The sequence below is a fragment of the Coloeus monedula genome (genome assembly GCF_965178545.1).
Source record: "Coloeus monedula genome assembly, chromosome: 9".
Taxonomy (NCBI): Eukaryota; Metazoa; Chordata; class Aves; order Passeriformes; family Corvidae; genus Coloeus; species Coloeus monedula.
Window position 1 is genome coordinate 20,078,405 of NC_138789.1, and position 12,017 is coordinate 20,090,421.

The following is a 12,017-nucleotide window of genomic DNA, read 5'->3' on the forward strand; positions in this document are numbered from 1 at the left end:
ACTTCTTGATAATGAGACACAGCTCCTGGCAAATGAGGTAAGAGTTCCTGCATACAGAACAAAGAGGAATTATTCTCAATTTCCCTGGTGAGGTTTTGAGGCGGGAAGGGGACACAGAGGTTTGCTATAATTTGTGACATTCATATTTGCATTGCAGTTCTTTTCAATAGAAAGAGCAAAGACAGATTTTCTGTTTTAATGTGATCTCACAAGAAGAGTCCAAGAAGTCCGTTCAGAGGCAACTTTAACCAAGGAATTGATCATCAGATGGCTGATGGTGTTGATATGAAGCAAACAGATTGTTTCTGAGATACCAGCAGACCTGCAAAGCAATTCCTTGATAGGCAAACCCAAAACTAAACTGCTAAACTGCTGAAACAGCTAAATTTGACTGAGTCATCATTGCCAACTGTGTTAGCAGAGGAGGAGAGAGCTCAAGTATCCATCATCCAGCTATCAAAGACACAGACAAAACTTCCAAATGGAAAAAATTACTAAACGCAGAAATTTCCAGTCTAAGTCAGAATATTTGCAATCTTCCAGGATATTCAATACAACAACAACAAAAAAATTTGATTCTATGCTGCCTTATTCACATTTGTTCAGAGCAATGTTTACGCAAGCGTAAAAATTAAGATGCTGCATATTAGTCAAATGATTCCCTAATGGAGCATGACAACCAATGCTAAATATTAGCAGCAGCTACTGAAACCTTTCATTACATCAGTTTATTGATTTGCATTTATTCCTGCTTAGAGATACACTTTCATCTTAATCACACTGTTACCCTAAAATTATCTGATTGCTACAAATAATGACTAATTTGGCTGTGTCAGAAAGAACTGCAGGACAATAATTCCCCTTTTTTCTTCATTTGCAAACCTTGTATATCTGGTACTTTCTTGAACTCTTTTTTTTCTGGTATGATGCTACAAGGCATACATGGGAGATGATTAGGATCCTTCTGAGTGTGGTTTGATTCTTTTTTATGTGCAGTTTTATGCAATACTTTGTACAAGTATAGCCCTTAGAAATGGGGGAAGAGGAATAGAGTAGTAGCAATGTGATATGTAGCAGGTGTATCACTGAGAATGTTCCTCCTATAAACCTATGAATTTGAAAGCATTCCCTTCAAGAATTTATAAGAAGTTTCATGTAGTAGCTCTGTATCTATCTGACTAATGAATAGCAGATCAAACATTTTTTAACATATTTTTTAAAGTTCCATTTCACATTTCAGAACCAAGGGTTGCCTCCTTTATGATTATATAAAGCGTACATTTTTTGTACTACCATAGACACAAATTTTAGAAGGCCTGAGGAGACATATATTGCCATTACTGACTGAATCTTGCCTGTTCAGGCTGGGATAATTTGTAGTAAGTGGGCTTAATCAGGAGTGGAAGTACAGTTCTACGCATAACAATAAAAATGTAATTTTCTTTTATTTTAAGTATGTGGGACAAAATGTTCTCTTTTATGACTCACCTCTTTAGTATTTGGAGACATAAGAACAAACATCCTACAAAATGATACTAAATTAATTTAACTTCATAGTATCTCTTTTTCTCTTCTTCCATTCTCCAGGATGGAGACACTGCAAAAACAAGCCAGAAGAAGTCTTTCATCAAGTATTCTTTTCAATCAGTCTGCTCATGTCAAATTAAATAAATACTTTCCTTCAAATTGTCCTAACCTATTATATTTAATTACTCCTCAAGCAATGGTTGATACCCCAAGCTTGTCAATATTTAAGAGTCATTTGGAAACATCTGTAAAAACATGCTTGAACTTGGTCAGTCCTGAAGTGATCAGGCAGTTTGAGCAGATGATCACTTTATATTCCTTCTAGCTTCTGTTCCATTCTCTTCTATTCTCTTGAAATATTCTATGCTACCCTATTCTGTTACATCTGATATATCCTATATCCTGCTGTGCAGGAAGGTTCATTTGGTTTTCTGGTGGTTTTTTTCCCTCTGATTGTCCTCTTATCATTTTTCATGTTTCAAAGTAAAATTACTTCAGTGTTGTTCTTTAAGTATATCATAAAATATAAATTCAAAGTCCATTAAAAAGCAGTAAGAAGATTTCAAGTAACATCACGAGGCTTTAGGCTACAAAGTAAATGGCAGTTGCTTAGCAGAAAAAGCAGCCCCAGAATAGCCAGTGATTACATTTCAAATTAACAGTTCCCTCCCTGAGCAATGTCACCACAGCTAGAGATTGCTAGGGTTGCAAAAATATGTGATTTCTCCAGATAGATAATAAAAAGTTATCTGAGTGTCTTATCATCTAAAAGTGAGGAGAAATAAATTTTTATGATATACCAAAGTAAACTAAAGGAACTTAGAGTAAGACAACAGCTTAGGCAAGCAAATCTAATTTTAGAAAAAAGCTTCATGTTTTCACAACATTATTTTTTCCCTAGAATCATACTTATCTTAAAACAAAGTAGGAGCTTTAGACTCAACAACAAACCACAACCAGAAGCAGCCTCAAGGCTTTCAACTAAGTGAAAGTGTTTGAATTTCCTGGCAGAAGATAATTTTTTGATGAAGAAATAAATTCATCCTAATGAAAAGAAAGAGCACTCATTTATGATGTGGAGAGATCTCTCTGTGGAGGGATTTAATTAAGAATTATCTAATTTTTTTTATAAGTAGTTCTCACAGTATTGGCTTACCTCAAGTAAAATCTGTGCTACAGAAAGCTGGTAAACAAATTTATATCCTTAATTAGAATATATTAATGTGATAGGCAGCCATGTAACCATTGAGCTCTTACTAAATTAATACAATCTGTATAGTTATAGCCTTAAGCCAAGCAAAAAAATTACCTATGAAATCTCAGTAAGCTAGTTACTCTTGATAAACAGGATTTGATAAGTAGAGAGCTAATGAAAGATAATGGTATTTTCAATAATTGCACTAATGGCGTTTCACTGGAGAGAAGAGAGAAGAACAAGAAGGTATTTGGAGAGGAACAAAAGTGTCAAAGCCTGAGAGCTTATTGTGAAGGAGGAGAGCAAAGGGGACTTCACGTGCAGTACATGTCAACACACTGGTTTTCTTTGGCTAATGTCCTGGGGTGAGGTTATGAAGCCGCTTTATTCCTGAACCATCCGCTCAATGCCCCTTTGAGATCGCCCCGGGGGCGGGGCCGCAGCACCGAGTGCGGGGCGGTTCAACGGCTCAGCCCAAGAGCTCGGAGCTCGGGGGGCTCGGGGGGAGCGTGCTGGGAGCACTGTGCTGCTTTTTGCTTTCTTTTGTGTTCCAGCTAGCTGGGAAAAGGTTCTGTTGGTTTTTCTTGTTCTTTTTTCCCTTTCCTTCCCCTTGCATCACTGCCTCCCTTCCCTCCTCGCCGGTGCGGGAGGCCCGCGGGGTGGCCCCGGCTGGTCCAAGCCCGCGTGTGTGTTCCCTCTCCGGGAATTTGTTGTGTTTTGAGGGGTTTTTTTTATCCTGTCTTACCCTGTTTTGTTTGTGTGTTAATAAACAGTTTGGTTTCTTTTTCCCACTTTCACTCCTTGTGACCCATTTGTCTCATTGACGGAGGAAAAGGGGAGGAACGCTCATTCCAGAGTGTTTGTTTCCTCCTGAAGTTTTGTCTCAAAAACCAGGACAGCTTTCTTTTCTGAAGGGCAGAGGCCTGAATTTCTAGGACAAAGGAAATGTTCCAGTTCAGTAAGGAACCTCTACATGACCAGATTGACCGAGCAAGTTTCACATGCAAGGATGTAGTAATCAGTAGGGCCCATGTGCCTCTGAAGGTCCAGGGGCAGAGGCTAAACATCTGTGAGCCACAGATTTTCAACCACACTCTCCAGGTACTTGATGAGAAAGTTTGACTTTATGGACTCAGAACAAAAAGTGTCCTAGAGGTTCTTAGGGGCCAGCAACATTTGTTTATACATAGATATAAGTGAGAGAAGCACAGAAAGAGTGAGTCTGACTTCTGACTTTTAAAGAATTAATAACTGGGCTTTCTTCAGCAGCTGTGAATCCATGAGTAACACTACAGGTTGTAAAAACATGAGAAGGTCTTATTTTTTCTTAATCTCTAATTAGGAACAAAACAATTAATAGCATTTTAACATTCTGATTGCCTGGGGTCATAGCTAGTTAATAGTAAGCCAAGAAATTATGCATCAGAGTTCTACTTTCTAGCTCAGGAAACTGGACTAGGCAGGGCTGTTTACTGTAGAACAGTAAAAAACATTTTACTTGCAGAAGTAAAATGAAAAAAAGGTACAAAATTAATCCATAATAGTAGCACTATGTAGCACTGGAGTGAAAACAAGACAGCCATTGAGTAGCATGATTTGGGTTAGAAAAGTACTAAATGGATGAGTCTGTAAGGCTGCTGGACAAGTACCATTTCTGCTGAAATTTGCCTAAATAATCAACTATCAAGACATTTGTAAGAGGACATTTCATCCCAACCTGAGTAACAGCTTTGATTCTTCTACGTTCCTTTTTAACTTTCATTTGCTAGTATGAGATCAGAGTTATTTCCTTCTGACAGTGACTTAGCCCTTAGGATGAAGGGTAAACATTGAGCCCTTACTGTTTCAGGTCCTGGTGCACCTGAGCTGTATTTGAGGAGTGAAAACTGACAGTGAGTCTCCATGTTTCATTTTGAATGGCTCTCAGCCTTTGATTTAATTTTCAAGATGATCAGTCTTTCCTATGTTTTTTCTTAGCTTTCACAGCTAATTATGCACTCCTCTCTGAGGTCTTCTGAAGGTCTTCCGTTATGTCTGATAAAAGCTGATAAAAAAGGAATTATTTACGAAAATGTGTTACTGTTTCCTCACAGCTAGAAAAATTTAAATTGCTCTGTCTTGCTACTACAGATGACCAAGAGACTGGAAATAATTAAATAAGGGTAAGGATTAAGGGGTTGGAATGAAAAATGTGAATTTTGAGGGAATGCTGTAAATGAATCAAGCCTGGCTAAGCAGAAATTAAGTGGGAGAAGAAATTATATTCTACCGGAGCATAAATACCAAAACCAAGGAAGAAAATGCTAAGGGTGAAGCCCAAGCAGACAAAACTAGTGCTAACTGGACTAAATTGGGCAATGAAAAATATCAGAAGAATGTAGTAAAGATGAGAGGTGAGCAGCTGTGATGTGTTCTGGTAAGATACTGATGCAGTACTGAACAGGAGAGCCAAACCTGACAGCCCAGTTCAACCACACAAATTTCATTTCAGTTTTTTTTTCAATTTATGAAATTAATTATTTTTTACCGTGGGAGAGGTTGTTTGTTGTTTGGTTGGGATTTTTTTTATTTAGCTTTTTTTGCATTTATATGATTCTTTTCATCTGGAAGGCCAGGAATGAAAAAAAGACTGAATCATGGCAGGTAAGACTTGCATGAGTAGATTTGGTTTCATATGAGAATGGAAAGGTAAAATTTCTAGAAAGACATTGTGGTTCACAGTGGTAACACAGGCCACTGGAGTTTTTGGGAAGACACTTGCAAGCTATGAAAGACAAGAAAAGAAATTTCAATGCTTGAAAAGAAAATATTTTTACTAAATATTTCCTACTTTCTGAAAATAAACACTATCAGTTTTTAAAAAAAATGGTTCTTAAATAATAACAGCTACATCCTAAATTAGGAATATAAAATCACCCATAACAATATTACACTTTTAGACTGATTACAGAACTTCTATTTTTTCTAAGAGCATATCAATTTAAAATAGGCTATTTTTTGTTTATTGAGTATATTATGTGAAATGTATTTCCTTGGCAGCTCTATTTTTCAGACGTATTGATTGACTGATCAGAATGAATGAAATCATGGGGTTTTACTTTTACTGAACTATTAAGTCCCAAGTTAATGTGGGACTGAACATCCCATGAAAACATCATACTTTATACAGATCAATGAATAATAATTCTTTTAAAAATTCCATACTTGAATGAAATGAATACAAATGGAGAACTTGTGGCCTCATGAAACCACTGACTCTTTCATGATACTTTCAATGACCACAGACCAGGAAAAGTTACCATTTTCAAATCTCATGTTCCCATGTTTTTCTTTGAAAAAATTTTTTTCACTGTTTGAGTGTGAAAACAGAGTATTCCAGCAAGGCCAGTACCCACAGTAAAGGTCACAGGCAGAGGAGCACATATCATAGGCAATGTACAGTATTAAAAAGGAATAGGCCAAAGTGACTCAGAGGTTTGTAAGATCATTGAGCACAATGTCCTTTGTTTGCCAGAACCTTCTCTTGGATGAAATTCATTATGATCTGATATTTTTCATCACCTGTTTACAGCAAGTATTATTTAATGTTTTGCTTAAATTCTCTGTCCTTATGTTTGATGAGGCATACTGACAACAGAATAAAATCTGGAGGTAAATTGCTGGGGCCCTGATTAGTTGTGTAGCAGTTTAGCTATATTCAGAGTCACCTGTGGATGGAATGCATCATTATCCATGAGTTGTTAATACCTTCATAAGATGTATGGTATCTTTTTTGGGAGCAGATAAATTGTAGCTGAATCCATGAAGAGAGAAAAGTTTTTCTAACTGAGCCGACATTCAAAAAAAAAAAATCAAACAAAAAAAAACTAGCAAAAACCAAACCCTAAAACAACAACAACAAAAACCCTAATGGTAATAGGCTGTGGGACAATCTTCTTTTTAAAAATTCAGTAATGACCCAAAACATAATGATCCAAATAAATGGCCCTGCTATTGCCTCATCATCTTGAGCAAACAGCAAATTAGTCTGCACTCTCTATAAAGAGAACCCCCAATTGCACACAGGATTTGGTGCCAATCTTCTGTTGTGTATGACACAATCCTCTTGTCACAAACTGTCACACGGCTGAGTCAGGTTTTCAGGTTAGCCACTGCAGTTTTAAACATGCTAATAGAAAAAAAAAAATCTATTTAAAATACTAAAGTCTGTTAAAGAACTATTTTCCTTAGAATTAGTGGCTTTCTGAGTCAGAGGGAAAATGAGTTGCAGATTGGAGCACAGAGTATAGGCATGCAGCAGCATCACATTGATTTAGGCTTTGCTAACCGAGTAATTAAGTTATTCACCGTTGCACAATTAAGGCCTTACTAAAACAGAGGAAAAGCATGTTACATTCCCGAAAATGTTTCTTGGTACAAGCTGTACCCAAGAGTCTTGCTGGTGCAGAAGGCAAAAGAGAGAAGCAGTAGTTAAAATTTTCTTCGTAGAAATACTAGCAAGGAAGTCAGCCATGCTACTGAATTTCAGGTGTGGATACAGACAATAAAATGAGGCCTACATAAATAATTTGGTCTAACAATACAGGACATCAACAACAACTTTCTAATAAATAATAATTATTTAGGCAGTGAATCAATGAAGTAATAAAAATATTAAAGCTTGTGGGCCATATTCATTTAAATGAGAAATTATGGGCATGCAGAATCTCCATTTCACTTTATTTTTGAAAGAAAAAAAATTGCGTGACATTTCTGTACAGAGTTCAAGAACTTAATCAGCTGTTCTCTAGAAAAATCCTATTCCAAACTAATGGAGATGGGGTAAAGAGAACAATTCTGTAGCAGAGTATTTTTTTACATTTTTTCACATTTTTTCATGCTTTCATGCAGAATCACAATGAGGTGGCCATATGGTAGTGACCTGATAAACTACAGGATTGAAGTATATAATTTTTTGGCTAGATTTACAACCAGGGTTTTCCCAAGAAAAGTGTTCCAGCTGTGCAGTTCAATTGCTCCTTCCCTGGGCTGACATTCATCTCTGGGTAGGTTTCACTCACTAATTCCAGTGGTGCTGGTTCAATACCACCATTTCCAACACCAGTTCTGACTCTCATTTATTAATGAGAGTATTTTTTTAAATGCAACCTTCTAGGATCAGGAAAAAAGAAAACTCTTTTATATGCTTTGCAGCATGAGAATACTTAGCAACAGGGCCGGAGAGTGCAGGAATAGAAAATCAGGAGTGATACAAGTGTGGGAACTGCACCTTGCTGCTTGATTTGAATGCCTGCAGTGCAACAGGGTTCTGTGCAGACTCAGCATATAGATCATCCAGGTCACATTTAGCTGTAAACCAGAACTGCCTCTAGATCTCTTCCTCTGGATGCTACGGTTGTGCATTTTAACCACTTAGGACCATGCGTAAGTTCTCCTGGTGACCACTTAGGCAAAGTGGAAAGACAAGTAACTGAATTTGGGGAAAACTGTAATACTAAGAAACAATTTGGGTTTTGTTTTGTAGGAGAATTCAGGCTTGAGCATCAGGGGAAAAAAAGAACCTAAAAATCACTTATACCAAGCAATACACCAAAATCCCTCCCCTGTTCAGAAAACTGATCTAAAAATAGGGGTAGAAAATATATTACGTGTTTTAGTAAACTGTAAGGGACATTTCTTCATTAAATATTATACCTAAATCAGCTCATATTTGCAATTATGCTGAAATACAGTTAATTAAAGGTCAAATTCACGCTACTACATATTTTTCCCATGTGTATGATGTTGACAGGAGCATATCTGCATCAGAAATTTAATTTCTGCCTTCTTTTTTCCAGTGGGCCTGAATTTGACTGAGTAATTCACTCAGGAAGGAATTAAAATTCTAACACAGTGTTAATTTTTCTACAACCAGGCACTGTTACAGCTGACATTTATATTTCATGCTCCTTGTTTTCTCATACTTCACACAAAACATATCCTTAGAATGCAAGGGACCTAAACACTTGAATCACATTGAGGATGTTGCGAATCAGACTCTCAGCAGAGAGCCTGATTGCATTTGGAAAAGAGTCATTCCAACAGGTTTGAACAGCTGTAGTCTACATCTCATCACTTTCCCTGAAATTTTGATTGAATGTCATCGAGTGCATTATCACTGGTGTTCTGTATTGACCATAACATTAACCTCCATGAGGGTTCACAGCTCGGCAGGCTGAGGTTTTGCTGTCTCAACCACTTTATCATGACACATGAAAACCAGGATCAGGACCCTTCACCAATAAATGTAAATAGTGCTCACCTACTGCTTCTGAACCTTCTGCCAAAGGAACTGCAGAGGAGCTGCAGGTCATCTGGATCAGACATTTGTCTGGTTTTGTCCTTTTTGCAGGGAAAGAAGTTGCATCCAATGCTTTACCTTGGCCATAGAGTAACAGTTCCCAGGGATCGCCTGATTCAAACATTTTTATTTTGTTCAAATGTCCAGATTGCCTCCTTGTGATCACTTCAGACATAGTCATCAAGACAGCCTCAGAATAAATACTGTACTTCGTATTTAAAAAATTCCTTTACTTGACTATTCTTTGTTACAGTTCAGTACTAGACACACTATCCATCTTTACCTGATTTTTTTTCTTAAAAATTTCTCCCTTGGAGAACAGGAACAATCAAATGTTGAGGCATGAAAGGATTCCTGATTCTCCTTCAATATATATTTCAATAGATATTAAATGGTTCTGATCATCACCTGCCTACTGAAGTAATCAGTGTCACCACTGGATCTAGTTTGGCTGGCTGAATCTTACAGAAATTAAATTATTGCTTTAAAATAATGTGTGCCTATCCAAATAACTTGCCTATCCAAATCTAAAATGTTCTTCTTTCTAATGAAATCTACATAGTTTCTTGGGTGAGCAAAGAAATGGTACATGTAATAGCTAAAGTAGCCTTTTTTAGGATGGAGTTCATTCTTCCACTAACTCTTCTGTCTCCATAAATGGTACCTAATTCTGCTAAGAGCTGATGAGAAGTTTGTCTTCTGTGAAATTATTTCTGACCAGGAATTTTTTTTTTTTTTTTTAAAGGAGAAGAGAATAAAATCCTTAATAACAGCCTCAGTGAAGCCTCTTTTCCCCTGAAGGTTCTTTAGAGTCCAAAAGAATACACAGCTCCTGAGACATCATCTTCAAACTGCCTGTATTGTGGGGTGGATTTCTTGCTTCTGTGGCAATCACTTATCGATTCCTAATTTATTAATGTAGTTCTTCGAGGAGGAAATAACCCAAACTGACTATTCACTATCTACCTGAAAACTGTGCACCAGAAAATTCTGAAAGGTTAGTCATGAACTCAACCTTACTTTTACTATACCTGAGCAGAATGTCCAATTCTCCATCAGCAGCACCAGACCAAGCAAAAGACACAAAATCTCCAAAGCAGTCTTAGCAGAAAAATTGAGAGTAGTCTCATTTTCAAAAGTGGTCAAGTAAACCAAGGACCTGGCTTTCATCATAGTTGATAGCAATAAAGCAGTGAAATCATTGAAACATTTGAAAACAAAGCGAGTAGTCTGCCAACCCCATTCTAGGGAGAAAAATCCTATCTACTTATCAAAACAGAATTTGCACTATGTGCTCCCATTATCCCTATTCCCAATTCTGAGAAGTCAAATTGCAATACATTGTGTGGGAACTCACTGAGAGGAAGAGCACAAGGGAGGTCACTGGTGGGAAGATACTTTGTTAGCCAACAAAAATTGCGGCTTTTGGATTCCAGCCCAACCTGTTTGGAGCCAGTGTTGCTTTACAGGTTCCATAGAGCAGAGCCCTTGTATGAGCTGAGATTTCCTGCCACAACTGAAAACAGACTATGCATTACAACATCAACATCTTGTCTGATAATTTATCTTTGCAATGAGCACGTGTTTTGACCTTGTCAACAACATAGAGAAAAATCTGATAAAAGAAAAGGTATAGAGATTGGACATCGTTTTGGGGTTTGTTTTTTTCCGCCAAAAAATGCACACCATTTTCAAGCAGATATTAGAAATATCACCTTTAAACGCAGCAGAACACTCATCCTGACAGATGCAGCTGCACCATAAATTATTGGCAAGATTCATATAAAGCAGGATGATGGGTAAAATTGAGAAATAATATTCTCATATTGGAGCCTATATTAGTCTTGGAGATAAATGATGCATGTCAAGAATTCTTGTGCTATGTTGAAGGGCTGGGAGAGAGAAATTGTGTAGGTACCAAAACTGTTGATAAGGAAATAGGGAAAAGAGCTGGCCTAGAATAATCACCACTCACCTGCCAGAAGACAAAACAGTGTATACCTTGGCCAAATACATCATCCTGCCCTTCCCGAAGGATTTGTGAGAACAGCTTTAGGATACTGTTCACCTGTGATGTGTTCTGTGTAAATATATTTTTTAAAATAGTTATATGAGGTGATAAGCCTGACAAAGAAAAGAAATCATTGCCAAAGAAAAGAGAAGAGGGAGTAAAGGGCAAGTGGACACATTAATAAGATAGGAGGGATGCAAGTGTTGTTTTACTGAAGAGTAACAGAGATCAGGAAGGTTACAGAATTTTGGGGAGGCAATAAAGTGGGAGCCTTACTCCCTTGCCTTCACTCCTTCACTCTTCCCTATATTCCAATGTTAGAGTAGAAAGAAATGTATGCAAGTCTAAAAGAAGTTCTATATCTGTATTTACCTGACAGACATTAAACAAACATTTAATGTTCTTTTGGGAAGCAAGAGAAATTCAGACATTTATATTTAAAAAGACACAAGTTTTCATGATTATGAAATACCAGAAAGGGCTCAGGTGAAGTACTTTCAAATGTTTCTTTATTCCTATATTTTGGCTGCTGAATAACACCAAAAAAAAAAAAAAAAAGAACAAAAAATTTATAAATTGTTTAGATGAAGAATATTGTCTTCCATTGTAGTCAATTCATGGACAGTCCTGCATTTGGACATGTGGATGTAGCTGCCATTGGACACCAGAAGACATATTCAACTCTCTCATCACATAAGCAGAGCTGGCTGAATTACCAGCAATGCCAGTTTTGCAGACAGATTTAATCAAATCCATGGCTTTAGCTGCTGTCGCTGGGGACTTTCTGACACTGGTTTGAGGCACAGGCTGAAAGTCAAGTCATGGAAGTCAAAGACAGAACCCTTATTGACTTCAGCAGGATTTCACTCAGGCAAATAAATGAATGGTTATTAACCCACAGGCAAAACACAGACCAGTCTGTGCATCCGTCACTACAGCAGAGC